The 20,577-nt window shown below is 35.2% G+C and overlaps 1 pseudogene; it reads left to right on the forward strand.

Moving 5' to 3' along the window:
• Positions 1-14,168: 14,168 nt before the first annotated feature.
• Positions 14,169-20,358, forward strand: LOC142542975 (rop guanine nucleotide exchange factor 14-like; annotated as a pseudogene).
• Positions 20,359-20,577: the final 219 nt, after the last annotated feature.

The following is a 20,577-nucleotide window of genomic DNA, read 5'->3' on the forward strand; positions in this document are numbered from 1 at the left end:
TTGTCAAAATAAAATAAAAATTTTTAAAATTCCGCCGCGTTTTGGGCACGAGAAAACCGAGTCTCACAGTGGTATCAGCGCCAAGTTCTCTAAATCGTATGGTTTTAAATCATATTGAATAATTTATTTCTAACCACACAAGAAAATTTTTCAGAAAATTTATGCACCACAAAAATTTATTTTTCCAGAAATAATAAAAAATATATATTTTCGGATCTGCCCGGAACTGTTCCGGGCAGACCGCACGAGCTGCTTGGTTTATGGCCTGTTCCACCCCCATGAGATGTATCCCTTATGTGCCATGGCTATTTAAATGTAATTATTAGAAATAGTGGGAGATCAAGACTGGAAGATGGTGGACCCGATTCACAAGATGAAGACTTGTAAAATATTGGAAGCTTTTGTAATAAGTTGCATTTGCATCCCTGCATTCACCTAGGTTTTGGGCCTGGATCCATGTCTGGCTCACATGGATCTAATAGTGTTAGCGATCGATCATCCTTATTTATTGTTGAATGTCATATTATGTTATATATGCGGTATATAGTAGTATGCATGTATGTATATTATTAAATAATATAGTTGGATGAATCCGACAAACATACAAACATGGCACGCGATTTTTAAATTAAAATGATGAGACAATTTTAAAATTAAAATCCCTCATTTTGAATATGATTCAAAATTTATATCAAACTGTAAAAGTAAAAATTAAAAGAGTTTAATTTTCCTTGCCTTCCATCAACCGTGGTTGCATGTTGATCGCTACCCGCAGACAGTGTCTGGCTCATATTATTGGGGAGGCCTGGACGTCGGAAAACTGTGACTTCCACCGGACATATGATGTGAATTGAGTGGAACTCCCATGACTTCGGCTCATATTATTGAGGGAACTCATGGCGACCGTCCACTACAATTCAATATTGATGGGTCGGTTTGACACGTGAAAATAAACGGCGTCATATTATTGGGTTCTTATTAAACGTGAGGCAAAACAGGCGGAGGTTGCATAGGGATGCAATCGGATTCTACCTTTTAGAAATTATAATTGACTGATATTATTCGGGATTACAATTGGCTAATTAGACTCTACGTGCCCGCTAAGGAAATACGATTTCCCTTTTTCATCAGAGGGTGGTGGAAATGTCAAAATAGTGGGAGTGAGATTTATAAAATAAAATCCATATTTTATATCTTAAAATTATTTTAAAATAATCAGCAATCATTATTCTGTTTCCATATCAGTATATTTTCGATTTCGTCACGTAATACACTTTTGTTATTAGCAAGCTAATCGAATCTAATTTTCAAGACTAGTTGGGAAAATTGTTCTGAACTCGGAGAAAATGGCATACACACTAATGTCAGTCTTGCTGAACTGACAAAGCATGCAAGATGGTAGGACCATGGTATGCTAGCTAAAGTGTAACATGCTCGCTTTTATGTCAAACGAATTGTAGGGACAGTTTAAGGAAATGTTGAATGCTGCTGACATTCGAATGCATGTGCAAGAGTTGCATGGTGCATTAAACTCATACAATGATGCACATTACTTTCAAGGAGCTCATGACTACACGTATGCAAGATGGGCCTTTGGCCCATGAGCGTGGTGTATGTATGACTAGGCTTATTGAGAATGTGGTGGGCCTGGAATATGTGATTCCTAACGAGTTACTAGATAACATCAATTTGTTGTCTTTCTCTTCCTCATTTGACGGGGTTATGGTGAACTTCAATTTGAATAAGATAGATGATAGCCTTGAAGAGCAAGTCAATATGCTTATGACTTATGAGATTATCATAAAACAAGTAATTGTTGTTTTTCTAATGGGCCTCTCGTCAGACGAAGAATGGCCCACAAGGTAAGGGAAAGAAATGTTCTGCCCCTCACAAGAAAAAAAAAACCCAATAAGAGGCAAACTCTGAAGGACACTTAAAAGGCCTAAAAATCCCGATAAGTCAGAACATATTTATTTCACTGCAAGAAGTCCGGACATAAGAAATTATATGTGCCAGAAATGTTCTGGAAATGATAAGTGTATGTCCAAGTAAACATGATTTCAACAACAAACAAAAGAAAGTTAGATGATTCAAATCCACACAAATATGGCATGCTAGACTATGTCACATCTCTCAAAGAAGGATGCACAAACTAGTGGGAGAAGGCATGTTTGACTTGTCAGACATAAATTCTCTATCTACTTGTAAATCTTGTCTAAAAGGAAAAATGACAAAGACTCCATTCGATGGAAACGTGGAAAGTGTGCATGGTCTTACTGGATTTGATCCACACAGACGTTTGTGGCCCGCTAAGTGTTAGCACAAAATATGGGCAATCCTACTTCGTTACCTTTACTGATTACCATTCGAGGTATGTGTGTGTTTATTTGATAAAACACAAATCTGAAGCATTTGAAAAGTTCAAAGAATTCAGATCTGAAGTAGAAAATCAGTTGGAAAGAAGTATTAAGACACTTCGATCTGATTGAGGTGGAGAATACTTAATTACTGAATTTTGGGTTATCTAAAAGAGAATGAGATTCTCTCACAGTGGACTCCACAAGCTACACCACAATTGAATGGTGTTTCTGAACGTCGAAATCGAACCTTGATGGACATGGTTCGATCCATGATGGGATTCACTGAATTGCCTACATCGTTTTGGGGCTTTGCGCTTGAAACTGCGGCAATGTTATTGAATAATGTCCGTACTAAAGCAGTGGATAAAACATCATATGAGATGTGGATGGGAAAAACTCCCAATTATTCTTACAAGAGAATATGGGGATGTCCTGTTTATGTGAAACAGACAGTGGGAGACAAATTGGATAGCAGATCCACTTCGTGTTACTTTGTAGGATATCCAAAGAATTATGTTGGATATTATTTCTATCATCCCAATGAAACAAAAGTGTTTGTTTCAAGAAATGACACCTTTTTGGAAAAAGAATTTATATTAGATAGAAAAGGCAAGATGATAGAACTTGAAGAAATTCTAGATACTCCTCAACTATAGAAGTTGAACCCATTTCCCAACAACCAGTAGTTTAAATACAAGCTTCTTCATGAACAAAACCGTGATGAGCATTGTGTTGGATGTGATCCAATGAATTTCAAAGAAGCAATATCTGATACTGATTCAACCAAATGGCTTGAAGCCATGCAGTTTGAAATGGACTCTATGTATTCAAACCAAGTATGGACATTGGTGTATCCACCTGAGGGAATCGTTCACATAGGATGCAAATGGATCTACAAAAGAAAGCTTGGGGCGGATGGGAAGGTAGTGACCTTCAAAGCAAGGCTGGTTGCAAAAGGTTATACTCAAAGGTAAGGAATTGACTATGAGGAAACTTTTTCACCAGTTGCTATGTTTAAGTCCATTAGAATACTACTAGCCATAGAAGCATGGTATGACTACGAGATATTGCAAATGGATGTAAAGAATGCATTCCTCAATGGAGACATCAAAGAAGAAATTTATATGTCTCAACCTGAGGGATACACGTCAGTAGGAAGTGAACATAAGGTATTCAAACTTCAGAGATATATATATGATCTCAAGCAGGCGTCAAGCAGTTGGAACCTCAGATTTGATAGCACTATCAAAGAGTTTGGTTTTGCTAAGAATCCTGAGGAACTATGTGTGTACAAGAAAGTTAGTGGGAGTGCAGTGACATTTCTAGTACTTTATGTTGATGATATCATGCTCATTAGGAATTATGTAAGATTACTACAATCAACTAAAGTATGGTTAGCAAGTAAATTTTCATGAAAGACATGGGTGAAGCATCATATGTATTGGGAATACAAATCTATAGAGATAGATCAAAGAGGATGCCGGGGCTCACCCAAGCCACTTATATCGATACCATTCTGAAGCGATTCTCTATGGAAGAGTCCAAGAGAGGATACTTACCAATTTGTCATGATGTTACTCTATCCAAAGCTATGTGTCCCAAAACTGATGAAGAAATAGAGATGATGACACGTATTCCATATGCGTCAGCCATTGGTAGTATCATGTATGGTATGATATCGACACGTCCTGATGTTGCTTACGCTCTGAGTGTTACATGCAGATATCAGGCGAACACTAGTCCAATTCATTGGAAAACCGTGAAAAATATTCTTAAGTACTTGAGAATGACTAAGAACTTGTTCATGGTTTATGGGGGTGGAGAATTGAAATTGGAAGGGTACACTGATTCTAGCTTCCAATATGACGTAGATGATTCGAAATCGACCTCTGGTTTTGTATTCATGCTAAATGGTGCGGCTGTCTCTTGGAAAAGTTCCAAGCAAGACACCGATGCGGATTCCACCACTGAAGTTGAATATATTGTTGCATCTGCTGCAGCAAAAGTGGTAGTTTGGATGAGGAATTTTATCCAAGAGTTTGGCGTTAATCCTAATGGAGTTGATCCAGTCCCGTTGTACTGGGACAACACTGGTGCCTTTGCGCAAGCAAAGGAACCAAGGTCTCATCAGCGATCCAAACATGTACTGAGGAAGTTCCACATCATACGAGAGATTGTGGGAAGATGAGACATATCAGTCGAAAGAGTTTCCTCTGCAGATAATGTTGCTGATCCACTTACAAAGCCCTTGCCAGGACCATTGTTTGATTAGCATCGCGAAGCAATGTGATTAAAGTTATGGGTAGTTGGCTCTAGGGCAAGTGGGAGATTGTTAGAGTAGATGCCCTGCAAGCCAAATGTTGGCTAGAGAATTTATTGACTCAAGCGTAATAAACAATCTTTATTTTAATATAATTTATTTTTTAATGGTTTCGTTTTTACTTTATCTGTATACCCATGCAATCAGCATATATAAAGTCCTTGATTATGCTTTAATACAAATGAATCGTAATTCGATGTTGAAACTTATTTGTAAACACTACATATTCTAAATTCGTTCCTAGTCGATTCAGCCGCCTAAAACATGGATAAAGGTCGCTTGACCTCGAGACTAGCATCTGTGATGTTGTGTACTGTGTTTCTTGGTAAAGGCATAGAGATGTCCAAACATGCATATGGGTAGTCATATGATGATTATACCGAACGACCCTCCCTCGGACTTTCAAAGTGGTTATCATTCATCGAGAGGATAAGTCCGTGGTTATGATTGTACACCATTAGTTCCTTACGACCCGGGACAACACTGAGGCTCTATATGCTAGGGCTGTGCTTTGACTCGTTTACCGGCTCCAGGAGAGTCATCAGGTGACGAGGTTGGGTACAGTTGCGACACATGTAGGAGCCAGTGCATTGTAGTCGGGGATTCACCGCTCGCTTACGGGTGTGGATATCCTATGTGATCTGATGAAATAATATTGCGTGAAATCTCTGGCCAGAGTATGAGCTGTACGTTAGAGAAGGAGTTCTCCAACCGTACATGTGATGCCACTATTTATAGTTATCACATAGTTATCGAATTATTATGCAACCCTCGATGAACCAATGGTTGCAGATTCGATCGAGATATATGAGATGAAGGGACCGTACTGTACGTTAATCATAATCGACTGGTTCTTGCAGGAACTATCAGTGATACCTAGGGGATCATGAGGCGATGCTACTAGACGCTCTTACCATGATCCGATGGATGCAATCAGAAATGAGTTCTGACATTCTTGATCAAGGTGTTGATGAAAAGAATGGGGCTAACTCGGGTAAGCCCGAATAAGAATAAATGTTATTCTGAATCACAAAGAGTTGTAAACTCACTGCTAGCTGTATCCCTGAACCATTGAGGGTCACACAAGCACTGGATCGTTTGTTCCCGTTGAGAGAATAAATTCAAGGAGTTGAATTTATATTATGATATAGTAAATTCAAGGATTTGAATTTATGATAATTAAATTTTGAGAAAATAAATTCAAGGAGTTGAATTTATGAGATAGTAAATTCAAGAAGTTGAATTTATGAAATTTAGAGAGAATAAATTCAATGAGTTGAATTTATAAATTTGATAATTTAATTAATTAAACTCAAAAGTTGAGTTTATTAAATATTAAATTTTGGAGGTGATAAAATTCACGGAGTTGAATTTACAATTTAAATATTAAATTCAAATGTTGAATTTATAATATATTTGATTTATGAAGCTCAAATGTTGAGTTTATTAAATATTAAATTAAATATAGTGAGAAGTATGTTTAATGGACTTGTAGGAGTACAAGTCCAACATACTAAATAATTAAAGTTATTAATGGACTTTGATTAATTAATTAAACTAGTTGGACTAGCCCAATTAATTAAACTAGTTGGACTAGCCCAATTAATTAATCAAGCCTATTAATGTTAATTATGTTTATTAAGTTTTGGTTTAATTATAAATAGGAGTGAACAAGCCATAACCCTAGCCACCACCATTGTGATTTTCGAAATCCCCTCTCCCAAGGACTCTAAAATTCGGCCCCTTCCTTTTGAAGAAAAGTTTGAGCCGTCTCTCAAACTTTGATCTCCAACGCAAAACTTCTTCTAATTTTTCTAGTGCAAATTAGAAGAGGAATAAATCTTCCAGTCGTGGATCTGATTAGAAGATTAAACAAAGAAGTTTCTGAAGATCGTTCGTAGGGATTCATCAAGAGCTAGATCTGCCTATACTGGATTAGTTGGAGCCATGTGAATCAATTCACTAAAGGTATATTATTAAACTCCCTATGATTGTTTAATCATAAAACCATACGAGTGCTCAAACAAATATATTTTGATTGTCAAAATAAAATAAAAATTTTTAAACTTCCGCTGCGTTTTGGGCACGAGAAAACCGAGTTCCAACAAATGTTTGTCCAATAAAATTTATTATTTTATTTTTGTCAACTCGTGTGTTAAACTTTTATATTTTACTCGTTTATTATTTGGCATCTTTTCTTGAATTTATGTAGTTGGACTCATTTCAAAAAATAAAACACAAAAAATCGTGATATTTAAATATTTTATATATCTTTATTTTCTATTTTCTTGAATAAAATATTATATATATTATTTAAAACAAATCATATATTTTTATAATATTGGTTCAATATATTTATCATTTTATTATTTTAATAGTTTATATTGATAAATTTCAATTTTAGCAACGTATCTCACAATTTTGGTAATTTCAATCTTTTTTCAATATAATTGTTTTTATGACACTGCATTATGTTTGAGCCGTGTTGATGTTGTTATGCACAAAGAAAAAATTGCAAAGAGATAAATATGTAACTCGTAAATTATATTTTCTTTATATATATTGTTTGATTATTTTAAATTTGCAAAAACTGAGCTTTACAGTTATTTATCACAATAAGATTTTTTTTAACATATCGCCTCAGGCCCTGTGAACCACATGTACGGCTCTGCGTATAGGCTACTGATCCCTCCTCCCCCTCTTACCCAACGGAAACCTTCGCTCATCCCCAATATATAGCCGCAATTCACCGCGAGATCATGGGAGACAGTAATAATTCCCTCCGACCAAAGTCATTGGTTCCCCTCTGACCAAACACATTTGCTCGCCCCAGACAGAACAATCGGCTCTCCCACCCCGACCACTTACGACGAACAACAGGAAGGAAAGGTGATAGATATGAGTGTTAGTTGTCCCACATCCGTATTCTTGGGACTTGCATATATGGGCTTGGACAATCTTCCCACATTGAGCTAACTTTTGATGTTGAGTTAGGTCCAAGTTCCAATCTTAACATGATATCAGAGCTCGGGTTCCATCGTTATTTGTTGGACTGCCTATAATTAGGCAATCCGTTTTGCCCATAGTTGGGTCATTTGTAAACTTCACGCTCCAGATGTTCATTCCTGGGCGCGAGGGTGTGTGTTGTTGTCTCACATTGGTTGAATAAAATTCCTGGGACTTGCATATGTGGGTTTGGACAATCCTCCATTGAGCTAGCTTTTGGGGTTGAGGTAGGTCCAAGTCTCAATCTTAACAATGAGCAAAAGAAAACAATGAGAATAAGCGGGACAACGGTTGCACAATGAACAATGAGATTCACCGAGATAATTATGTTATTTTTTATAAGTTTTTGTCTAGTTATTAAGATTTGTGGAACAATATTTTCGCGTGATGATAATTTTCTTTTTGAAATAAATTTGCCGGAAAAATATTATTAAGTGTTGGATTTAAGGTATGGGTCGGGCTTTTTTTTCACTTTTGTTGTCGTAGTATGTTTCTCGTGCGCAAAGGTCATGCCCAATACTATACATCAAATCACGAGATTGGTTAATCAAGTAATTTTTCGTATTCGATGATGAGTGAAAAACATATTTATTTTTTGTATTAAATCACATGAATACTTCATCCTATGCATTTTCAATGGAAATTCCAACTGATATTTTTGTTTATAACGACCACTCAAAAATTAAGCGTATTCTAAAAAAAAGATATCAAAATAGACCAAATCAGGTATCTAGTATCCCAGTTTAAGTATTTTGCTTGTTAAATTAAGTACTCACTCGTATTCGATAGTAAATGTGGAAATATTTCTTTTTATGTTTTAAATCACACTTCCTAGTCTTCAAATGAAAGTTGAATAACAAAAAAACAAGTTTTGAAGTCTAATATCAAATAACCACAAAATTGGATATCATTCGAGGCAAATTAAGTACCAATAACCTAAAATTGAGTCCATTTTTAAACCATTGCTGGAAAAATTTGGCAGAGTATATTTGTAATTGTAACCACACCAAACTACATACTTTGGCCAAACCACGAAAAATAACAGTTTAATGATTAATAAATAAATTACTTCATAATGCATATTCCAATTGTAATTACACCACAACTGTCCAACTCTTGACGACACAAAGGTTTTAAAGTTTTACGCCTGCTGCTCGTAAAACGGCGACACTGTACTTCACTTCCAGTGGGCTCCACGGTAATTCAACGGAAATTCGCGACCACTTCCCAACTGCTCATTTCTGTTAACGTGGCTGAATCTCCAGCGTCCGTTTCCGAAGCACCATCTCGCGTCTTCCCACGCAATTCCATTCCACACATCCATATCTCCAGATCTATTTATTATGATGATCTATAGGTTCAGTGCTCTGTATCTATATATCCGCGAGGGACTTCATTTGTTGCGGCGGCCTCTGGTTCGCTTGGTGCAGGTCGGGAACTCTCTTCGCGTACGGTGACGTTTACCGCGATTGCATTGTACCTCGAGCTCTTTATCGTTCTATACGTTGTGAGTATTACGTGTGAGCTTTGGTGCAAATTTTGTGTCGTTGGATTTGAGAGAGAATCAGGTTCCCGCCTTGCATCAACTGAATCGGAGACCGCGGTGAATGAGACGTTTTCCGTTGTGCTCGGACGGATCCGATGTTGATCTGCTTCAGGTTTAATTATTTTGCTTTTTGATCTGTTCTAACCCGACGGAGTATTTCTGGATCTGATCCGGATTGGTAGGTCTTGTTTTTCAACTGTAGTTTTAGATTCATAGTGCACGTGACCGAAAATGAGAATCGGTTGTGCAGATTAGGGAGAATCGCGCCTTTTGGATTTCCAGGGAAGTTACTTTTTATGCTATTTGATTCTGTGGGTATCCTCCAATTGTATTTTTCACCACAACATTTTTCTCCTTGGAAAGTTGGGACACTTTCTCACTGATGATGTGAAATTGGTGCTTTTCTGGTTGCGACATCTCAGAACTTTGTGAAGAGTAAAGCATCCTGAGGTTGGGACATGGGAACACTAATTTCTTTCTTCGGAGACGTACCCCATTGATATAATTTTCTTGGGATCTCGGTCCTTCGAATAACCTTATCAGTGATCAATGGGGAAGAAATAAATGAAGATACTTATGTAAATCGTCTAGAAAGAGTTATCTGATTCTTTTTTTTTTTGTTGACATGATCTGATTCTTCTAGTTTATTCTAAAACTTTGGCTGTATGTCCTTGAATTGATGACAATTTTGCCAATGGTGACCCGGGAACAAAAGATGTAAAAGCAGAAGTATCCCATACTTTCTCCCCACCCTAGTGTTTTGTAAAAAAACAAAAACAAAAAATGTTGCATTTGTAAGAGTATAATTCATTTGTTCAAGACACTCTGAGCCCAGTTTTGTAATAATTATTTGTTCACTCTGTGATCACATGGTCTTAATGTTTTCTTTCTCATTTGTGTCTACCTTTTACTTGCCAACTTTAACCATGCTTCTGAGTTCTTTTTCTAGATGAACTATTTTATTCAGTTTGGGTAGCTGGATGTCACGCCCCGAGACCGGGGTTGGTCGACACCGGCGTTGTTCATCAATCACACAATCGAAAAACAACCAGCCTCGTAGCACAGTATAAACCGAAACCAGTTTATTTCATAAATTCGCAAAATTTGAACATTGTCTTTACAACTGAATAAATTGAATAAATTGCGGAAGCATTTACAATTAAAATAAACCTACTAAAATTCTTAAATCATTGCAGCAAAATTCTCGAAATTTAAATAATTTCACCGGCCCCAAAATTGATCCGACTCTTCTTCCTCAACCTGTTCCTCTGATTTATCTTCTGATTTATCTGGGAAGGTTGTAAGGAGTGAGTATTTTGGGAAATACTCAGCAAGTGGGGGCCGTTCGAGTACACAACAACATGCATATAAAATTCGAAATACGTACACACACACACACCATGCATAAATGGACTCATACCACATTCGTATCCTTGACCTGACACTGAGATTTCTCTACTTTCAATGGTTTACTGACGTCAGTCCCTAATTTTTATTCCTCTAAGGGGGCGAGGCCGGATCGGTTATATCCCCACCGTATGAGGGTCATATCATAGTTGGGATTCCCTCCCATATCAAGTTGAATCCTCACAGTGTCAACATAAAACTCATGCACAAATCGTAGCCAGAAGGGGTAGAAGAAGAATTGTACTCGACCGAAATTTCGAAAATACGAAAATGCATACACCGAAATTACACATTTAAAACAAGTCCACTTACCTTAGATATCGTAGAAAAACGTGAATAGAGGGGAATCCTGCACTGGAATTTCGAACCCTAGCTTCGGGGTTGGACTGCAGCAGCGCTTCGCTCCTTCGCACATTGAGAGAGCAAGCTCTCGAAAATCCTAAGAAAACTAGGAGAGGAGCTCGAAAATTTGGAGTAGAAATGGTGTGATTTTTTTTGAGTTATAGGCCCTCCTATTTATAGGGGTTGGCTGCTATCTCGATAGATGTCATCCGCGCGTTTAAACTTGAATCAAATCTCTATCTAAAATCGTGATCAAATCTAAATTTTATTCTTTATCCTAGACCTAAATTTTGAAATTCATGTATGTATCCCAAGGATAAATTTCGAAATTTATGCTTTGCCCAGCCTGCAAAATTTCGACTTTTGTGTCTAATTTCCAATATTCGGTAGACTTTTATTTCCTAAAATAATAAAAATTATATTTCTTAAATCCCACAAATTTGCTGACTTAAACCCGAAATTTAGTAGTATTCCTAAAATCCTGGTAGTTAAATCTTTCTTAAGCTGCATTTATCGTGTAGACTTTTCCCTTTATCTATGATTTTCGAAAATTCCCTAATATTCTTTCAATATTATTTTCGAAAATCCCATGATAAAATCCTCAAGATTTTTAGTTCCAAGATTGGGTTATCTTCTTGCTTAAATCTTTATCCAGGTATATCAAATCTTAGATCTATATCCGGTAAAATTCTGCATATCTCAAATTCCGAAAAAAATATACACGATATTATTTAAATTCTTGAGTTCCAAAAAAAATGTTACATCACAAATTCCAAAAATCTCGCAAATCTTGGTACAAAATATATTATCATGATAAAATCTAACATCCTGGATTTTACACTTGATCTTCGCCAAGTTGTATTTTGTTTTTTTTAGGTCAAGTGAATGCATTGTTTTTCAACTCCCAGATAATCGATGCCATGGACAAATTAAACAAATTATGCGACACAATCCTTCACCTTTTCAATGCTATGTAGTTTAGCATTTCGCAAACAAGTTGCAGCCCCTATTGTTGGGGTAAGCGCAATGGAGTATTAAATGAACGTTATAACATCCTCTTTCCGATGTGAGTGGGCATTACATGAGGAAGAGGCGTTCATTCAAAATAATGAGTGGATAATAAAATTAATAAATAATGAGTTTTAATGTTAAAAAAATGAATGAAAAAAATATTTTGTTATAATAAATATATAGTAAAAGATCTTTCGATTTTTGATGAGTCGATATTATAACAACTCATCGGTGTGGATGCTCTTGTAGATCAGAAGAGGTTGATGTACAAAACCCAAAATAAAATGATGATAAAGGTCGGTGGCATTGCTTGAGCTCTCTCTCTCTACTAAAAAGGCTACTAATTTAGGTCAAATGATTGATTTTACAGAAATTTAGGTTGCATCTGCAGCAGAAAACCGGAGGCCGCAGGCTAATTTATCGGTAAGATTCTATTAAAAAAATAAATAAATAAATTTGTTAAATATAAAAATATGAACTGATAATTAAATACACATAATTATTATTAATATCTAATATTCTACGTGAATTTATAAATTTATAAAAAAAATGACATATATAAAGTAATAAAAATCAATAAATTCATTTTCATAAGTCTAATATTACGATTTAGAGATGATATATGTATAATTAAAACATAATAAAAATCATCAAAATAAAGAAGTGTGAATAATTGTTTTTTGTCGCAAAATAAATCTAACAAACAGATAAAGACTATAATTTAAATACTAACCATGTAAGGAATAATAATGATCAAATTGAATAAAAATCAATCCAAGAAACAAATAAACAAGTTAGAAGATTATAGAATTTCGGAGAGCAAAACCAAACCAATTAAAATAAATCACAATTGTAATATACAAATAGACAAGAAAAAACCACATTCAGTAAAAAAGACACATATATAATTGACTCAATTTGAGAAATTTAATTTACCTGAGTGAAGCAATTTAACGAAGAAAGAGAATTGTTTTAATTATAAAAAGATATTTTTACGAAAAAAATTATCAAAAGTACAAAAAATTGACAGTATTTTAAATTTCAGCGCAAAAATTTGAGATGCCCGCCAGGTTTTAAATGAAAAAACAAAAACAAAAAAAAAAAATTAAAAAATGGAGGTTCCACAAAGGGGAAGCCCTGGGAAGCCGTCTATGCGGCCTCCGTCGGATCCAATTTTGTTTGGATGAATAAATTTGAAGTAAAGATGTTCAAATTCATGATGATAAGTTTATTATTTTGTTTAGACAAATTCACTTGACTATATATTTTAAATCTCAAATAATTATTTTTTTGATTAATTATGATTGATTTTAAACATTTTAACATGAAATCATTTCAAATCAACTTTTCAAATATCCTTTCAAATTCAATGGGTCTAGTTTTTTAAGAATTAAAAATCAAAATTGTATTAACAATGACGGAAATTGTAAATAAATCTTGAGTAGGTCTCTTGTGAGACGGTTTCACGAATCTTTATCTGTGATACGTGTCAATCTTACCGATATTCACAATAAAAATAATACTCTTAGCATAAAAAGTAATACATTTTCATGGATGATCAAATAAGAGATATGTCTCACAAAATATGACTCGTGAGATCCTTTCACACAAATTTTTACTATAAATCTTAGTTAATTTTATATAATCAAACATGTTTGGTTTGTATAAATTAAAATTAAATTATTTTATAAATGGCAAGTGATATTGTTATTTTTTTTCTTAACAAATGAATCTTCAATTTCAATTCAAAATATTTTGAATTCAGAATTCATAACAAAACCAAACACGTGCCCAAACAGTTGAATCTCGATTTCATCATGCATTGGAAACTAACTCGTCGATTTCAAAATTCTTACCGTTGTTTCGAAACCACAGGCGAATCTATGTTTAAGTAATTCCATTCCAGAGATGGTATTCCTGACGTAGAACAAAAAATTCTGGAAAACCAAAGTTTGGAGAAGGGCAAGTAAATCTAAGTAAGAGATATATTCATTATGCACAAAAACCCCTCACTTAACTACATTCATTGTAACGATGATGACATTATTTAAATAAAAATTAAATTTTTAATTATGATTGCTTAAAAATATTAGTTTTGCTAAAACAATTAAAATATTTTTTTTATATAAAATTGTTAAATGGTCTCAGTGTCTCACACAAACACTGCGCTCTCTCATCTCTTCTTCTCTGCTCTCTACTGTCATTTCAGAAGTCTCTCTATTAATATATTTTCACCATTGATGGCCGACTGCTTTGACCTTTCACCTCACGACACTTCCTTCTTCACGTCTCCATTTTCACCTCTGCGTGTTTAAGACTAATTACCTGCAGAAACATAGCTTTTTCTCGAACAATTTCTGAACGAATTTGTTTTTGCTGCTGTGTCTGTGATCAGATTAAAGGTAAGTGAGTCGTAGTTTAAATTCTCCTTTCTTCTCTTGGCATTTGTCCATTTTCTTGTGATCCATCTTTCTTTCTCTAACTTTGCTGTTAAAACCCAAAATTTTTTTACGTTGCTTCAATATTTACTTCCTATTTCAAGAAATTTGTTCACATGTAAGGTCTTCTCTCTTCGTATCTTTTTCTCAAGTTTCTTTGATGATCCTACCAAATTTTTCACCATGCAAACGTTTTTTTACGCACAGATCATGCATCAAAGTGTCTTCTGTCTCACTCTCTGTGTGTGTAAGTTTGTTTGTTTTTTGGATTTTTGGTTATTTTCCTTCCTGGTAGTTTTCTAATGAGCAGTCAAAGACAGTTTATTTGTAGAGATGACGCACAATAAAGTCATCTTTTGACTCACTCTTGCCTTACGAAATGTTTTCTCGTTCCGTCAAAGGCTTTTGTTTATGGCTTTCTTTTAGCTTATACCCATGCCCATTTGCCTGAAAAGAAAAGAAAAAAGAAAAGACTTTTTTTTTTTAATGCTGTGGATTTCTGCTCAATTCTTCCCTTCGTTTTTCTCAACGCACCGAAAATTCCCTCCGCTTTGTTCTGCTGGCTTCGGGATCGGGACTTCAAATTTTTTATGCACAATCTGTTTTTTTTTTTCCTATTTAATGCTAGTCTTGGAGCATTTGCTTCGAAACTTGGACCCCTTGAGAAACATCGAGCCGGGTCCAAAGGCAGACAAACAAGCACATATAATAATAATTTTTCCCGCGTTTCCCTGAAAATGATTGTGTACAACATCTTATTTAATTATTGCACCTGTGTTCCCTTTTAAATCCAGGGAAAGTGAATAAATTTGACATCTGTGCAATTTAAGTATAGTTTTAATCCATGATTGTATTACCACTTTTCTTACATAAATGACGGATTTTGTGTTCCCTTTTGGGTTCATCCCATTTGGAATAAATTTAGATAGGTTGGACTGAGCGGCACATATATTTTTATCAACATTTTGATTCGGATTTCTCAAGAATTCTCTCAGGCCATGAAGAGTTTATCCTGAAGCTAAGATTCAAATTTTCAGTATGACATTTTTTTTATTATTGAATCTGAGTTTCAGTCTCTTTCAATTCAGTTTGCATCTTCTACTCTAACCAAGTTAAGGACTCGATGGGCTGGAGTCGTTTGCCACTGACAGCCTAAAGATTTTATAATTTCATATAAATTAACGTAAAAAGTCAGATTTCGTGGTGAGACCTTCTAGTTGCCTCCCTCCTCCTGAAAAATCATGGGCTCTCCCTATATTAACCCGTGCTCATCTCTGGTGAGGTGCCACATGAAATGAGAAGTAGTCAAGTCGGATATGTAGATTGCATCTCTCTAGTACTGTATGATTTTTTTACTCATTTCTCCGCCTTCTGTTTGGTTTCTTGTTCAGTTGGTTGGGTTATAGCTTTTGAATCAACCAGTCGTGTACCGTAGCAATCGAAAAAATGATAATCTTGAGGAAAAGATTAGCCTGCTGGACGGGAAATAGAGAAATGAGCACTGATGTGAATGAACAAAACAGTAAGTTCTCTCCTCCTTTCTTCATTACCTTGAGCTTTTTATTGATCTTTATAAATTTATTATATATGGTATTTGGATCTTTTATTTTGGAGATTTGTGCTTGTTAACATGATAATTTCTTTCATAAAAAAATTAATCCAAACACTTGAAAACGATTTTTAAATTGATATCGAAATGACGTTAAGAAAGTCAGCATTGGAACATGGTCACTTGCTCAAATTGTGCTCTAAATTCTTGGATTCTAGCTGAAAAGTCGTAGAAATATCCAGAGCTCTACCTGTGATTCACAGTGCCTGAATTGATATGTTAAAAAAAATCTTGTTGTGATAAATAACCGTAAAGCTCAGTTTGTAAATTAAAAATAACCAAACAATAGATATAAAAAAAATATAATTTACGAGTTATATATTTATCTCTTTGTGATTTTTTTCTTCGTGCGCTACAACATTAACATAGTTATAACGTAATGCAGTGTCATATGAACAATTATATTGGAAAAAGATTGAAATTGACAAAAATTGTAAGATATGTTGCTAAAATTGAAATTTATCAATATAAACTATCAAATAACAAAATGATAAATATAATGAATCAATATTGTAAAAATATATGATTTGTTTTAAATAATAAATATAATATTTTATTCAAGAAAATATAAAATAAAGATATGTAAAATAGGTAAGTATCACAATTTTTTGTATTTTATTTTTTGAAATGGGTTCAACTACATAAATTCAAAAAAAATGCCAAATAATCGACAAGTAAAATATAAAAATTTAACATATGAATTGACACGAGATAAAATAATAAATATATTTGAAAAACATTACTATTTTATGCATACAAAATTTTTAAAAAATTAATTAATGAGCCATATAGCTTTATTGTTTTGGTTCTACATAATTTGATTAAATCCCAATGAACACAATCATCATATTTAATCATATTTTCAATAGGTCAATGTCTAATTTTTTTAAAATGTCTAATGTAAATATTATTTCGGTGCATGCCTCAACAACATGAGACCAATATTTTTTTTGGGCCCCTGTGAAGGCTGGGCCCTGAGTCGATGGCCTCTCTCGCCTCACAGGAGGTACGGCTCTGGAAATATCTTGGAGTGAAATCGTGATCTAGAGACATGCATATTTCTCGAATGACATGAAGCAAAATGCGTACTTTTAAAAAATTTGATAGTGAATAGTTTACTTTTGAGGGTAAAGTTTTTCGCTTCCTACCCAGACAAATGGGGCCTCTGCTTCTAGTGTGCATAAGTATCATAATGGCAAATTGAATATGATTTATCAACAGCAGTAAATGATAGGAGACCATCTAGAATATGTATAAACCTGCTTATTAAATCGATGTGTTCTAAATGACGGTCGAGTATGTGCCTAAGCAGTAGACGGCCCTCTACCACCCCTTTGTCTATGACGGTTTCTATAGGCGTCCGAGACTATCCGGCGGGTGAGAGCAGGTGGTCGAGGCGGACAATGATTTTAAAATCTTAGTCAACTGACAAAAAATTTTAAAAATCAGTCAAAGTTAATCAATTTAAAAAACTCTAAATATAATAAAAACATGTATCAGTCTCTTTTATATTTACTTTTGGTTTCGAGTGTCTACCATCTACCTCGAACCGTCCCGCCACTGCTTCACTCCATTTACTGCATTCTTAAATTATCTATGAAAATGGTGGACCTTAGTCCAAGTACTATTTGCCACACTCCAATTTCATTAGACAATGCAGTCATGGATCCTCTCACGTTATTTTTTATAAAAACATATTGTCCGTTTGCTTCAATATTTCTTGTAAGAATGTATCTCTCCATAACATTCCTCTGCTTGGCCTTTATTTATTATTTCATTTACCTTATATGTTCTTAGCTATATTAAACAATGACCCTCGATGTAAGATATTAAGATGATTATGTACCAAATGGGACGTATTGTCACCATATAGGCTATGCCACATGTATACATCATTCCTTCTCCAATGACTGTCCGGAATAAGGGCCTGAAATTGGCCTATTTCCCGATTCTTAGATAACTTCCGCTTTCACTCTATGAAAGTTATAAAGAAGTTATCAGCATTAGAATTCAAATTACTTCAATTCTTTCAGGAGTAATGACTTATGATGGTTTAGAGAGCTGCATTCTCAACGGTCAGTCATACAAAGATGAAAGTGGCACCAGCATGGGAGACGACCGCACCACAGATACCTTAGACGAAGATGACACCAGCTGTTCGTCCAGCAACAATGCTTCTGGATCATTCTCTTCTCTATCGACGATCATCAAGAAAGACAAAAACGATCCGTATCAAGAAGCATGGAACATCTATACGAGCCCACAACACAATTTTGGAAAAGAAAAACTAGATTGTACCAATCGGTTTTCTGATGTCGAAACAATGAAAGAGAGGTTCGCTAAACTACTGCTTGGGGAGGATTTTTCAGGTGGCACTAAGGGCGTTTCCACTGCGTTAGGTTTATCACATGCTATCACGAGTCTGGCAGGTACCGGCAAATTGCTTAGATCAGAATTTGAAAACTCTTGTTTCTTCTTGTTTCTTCTGAACATTGTGGAATTTTCGATTCTAAATACTTTTGGAAGTTTCTGTGCGAATTTTTCAGCTTCTGTTTTTGGTGAGCTTTGGAAGTTAGAGCCGTTGACAGAAGAGAGAAAGAGTCTGTGGCGGAGAGAAATGGATTGGCTGTTGTCTCCTACCAATTACATGGTTGAGTTGGTTCCTGCTAAGCAAACTGGCATTGATGGTGGAACATTAGAGGTACCTTTTAACTTTTAAAGAGCTTCCTTTTTTTATTTTGTACTATGTTTAATGGTTTTAAAAATATTTCATTTTCACCATCAATCGATTCTAGGATGTTAACATTTCTACAATATAGACTTTCGACGATGGAGGAGTCGAACCTTTTTTATTTTTCACTAGTCAAAATTCTGATCATACATATAATCAAAATGAGAAAATGTAACCCTGTTTTTGGTGCAGATAATGACCCCAAAGGCTCGAGGAGATGTGCATATGAATCTTCCAGCATTGCAGAAACTGGATTCCATGCTTATTGTAGGTGGTCTCTTCACAATTTAAGTGAACTAAAATACTTTTTTAACCATTTAAATTCACTTCGTTTCTTCTCAAACTGATAGGAAACACTCGATTCAATGGTTAACTCCGAGTTTTGGTACTCGGAACTTGGTAGTCAAGCCAAAGAAGAAGCAAGAGTTCCGGACAGAGCAAAAGATGGTGGCTTTCTTCTCCAAAGGTGCCTAGCTCTGGACTCTCTGATATGGAAAGAAAGAGATTGTTACATCAGGGTAGATTGGTCTATCAAGTATTCAAAGCTGCAAAATCAATAAATGAGAGTGTTTTGGCTGAAATGCCAATTCCTACTGTCATTAAAGAAGCACTTCATAAGGTAAGTTGGTTTTCTTCAAATTGTAACTCTAAGATGCCAACTTTATCCTTTTTTCTATAACGTTTCTCCTCCTGGTACATCTCTTGTTTCAGTCTGGGAAGGCAAGTCTTGGGGATGAAATGTATAAAATATTCAGTGAGGACTCAATCTCGATGGAGGAAATGATCGACCAGCTGAACCTGAAATCAGAACATCTTGCTCTTGAGGCAGTGAACAGATTGGAAGCAGCCATCTTTGCATGGAAAGAAAAGATCGTTGAACAATCTAGTGCCAAGTCTCCCATTCGAGCCTCGTGGTCTTTCATGAAAGATCCATTATCTGAGCTTGATAAAATGGAGTCGCTCTTGTACAAGGCAGAAGTGCTTCTGCAGCACATAAAGATGAGATATCCCAATCTTCCTCGCACATTCGTTAATGTCACAAAAATTCAATACGGCAAGGTAACTAATGAAAAATCAAATATTTTGATTATCGGCTCATGGCTAAGTTCTAAACTCTATGACATAAAATCTTTCCAGGATGTGGGATGTGCTATTTTGGAAGCTTACTCTCGCGTACTAGCTAACTTGGCGTTCAACATCGTCATGCGAATGGGTGATGTTCTGCAGGAAGATGTGACGAGCAATCCAAACTCACCTGTGGCAATGTGGCGCCTTGTTGGAGATAGAATTCCCGGAGTATTAGATAGCCCGATGCTTGATCGGGTGAGAGATTGTCTATTGAATAAAATTGATCACTCTTCTGATCATTGTGAGGATGCCATAGCTGGTGCAGTGAACGTAACACCAAGCTGAAGCAGAGTTAGTGTTTCTGCTCAGAGTTCTCCATAATGGGTTATGTTTGTATAAATTGCTACACATCTTGTACACCTTTTTGAAGAGTATCCTCTTTTGGATGCCTCGTCTCAATTTCAACGTCTCGTGGCTGTCTAGCTGCCTAAATTTTATGTTCTACGAGCATGCATTTGTACTCACTCCATATATATATATACTAGAAATAATGCGCACGCACGTGCTACGTGCTTAGCACGTGCAAATGCAAAACCTATGTTGAAATAATTAGAATTCGAAATAAAATTAGTTAATTCCAACAAAAGATAATGATAATAGTATTGTAAATTTTGACAATTCGTGTTAATTAGCATATGTAACTAATTTGAAAAATATATTTTTTTTTAATTTAAAAAAA

The sequence above is a fragment of the Primulina tabacum genome, chromosome 4 (assembly GCF_025594145.1).
Source record: "Primulina tabacum isolate GXHZ01 chromosome 4, ASM2559414v2, whole genome shotgun sequence".
In the NCBI taxonomy this organism is placed as follows: domain Eukaryota; kingdom Viridiplantae; phylum Streptophyta; class Magnoliopsida; order Lamiales; family Gesneriaceae; genus Primulina; species Primulina tabacum.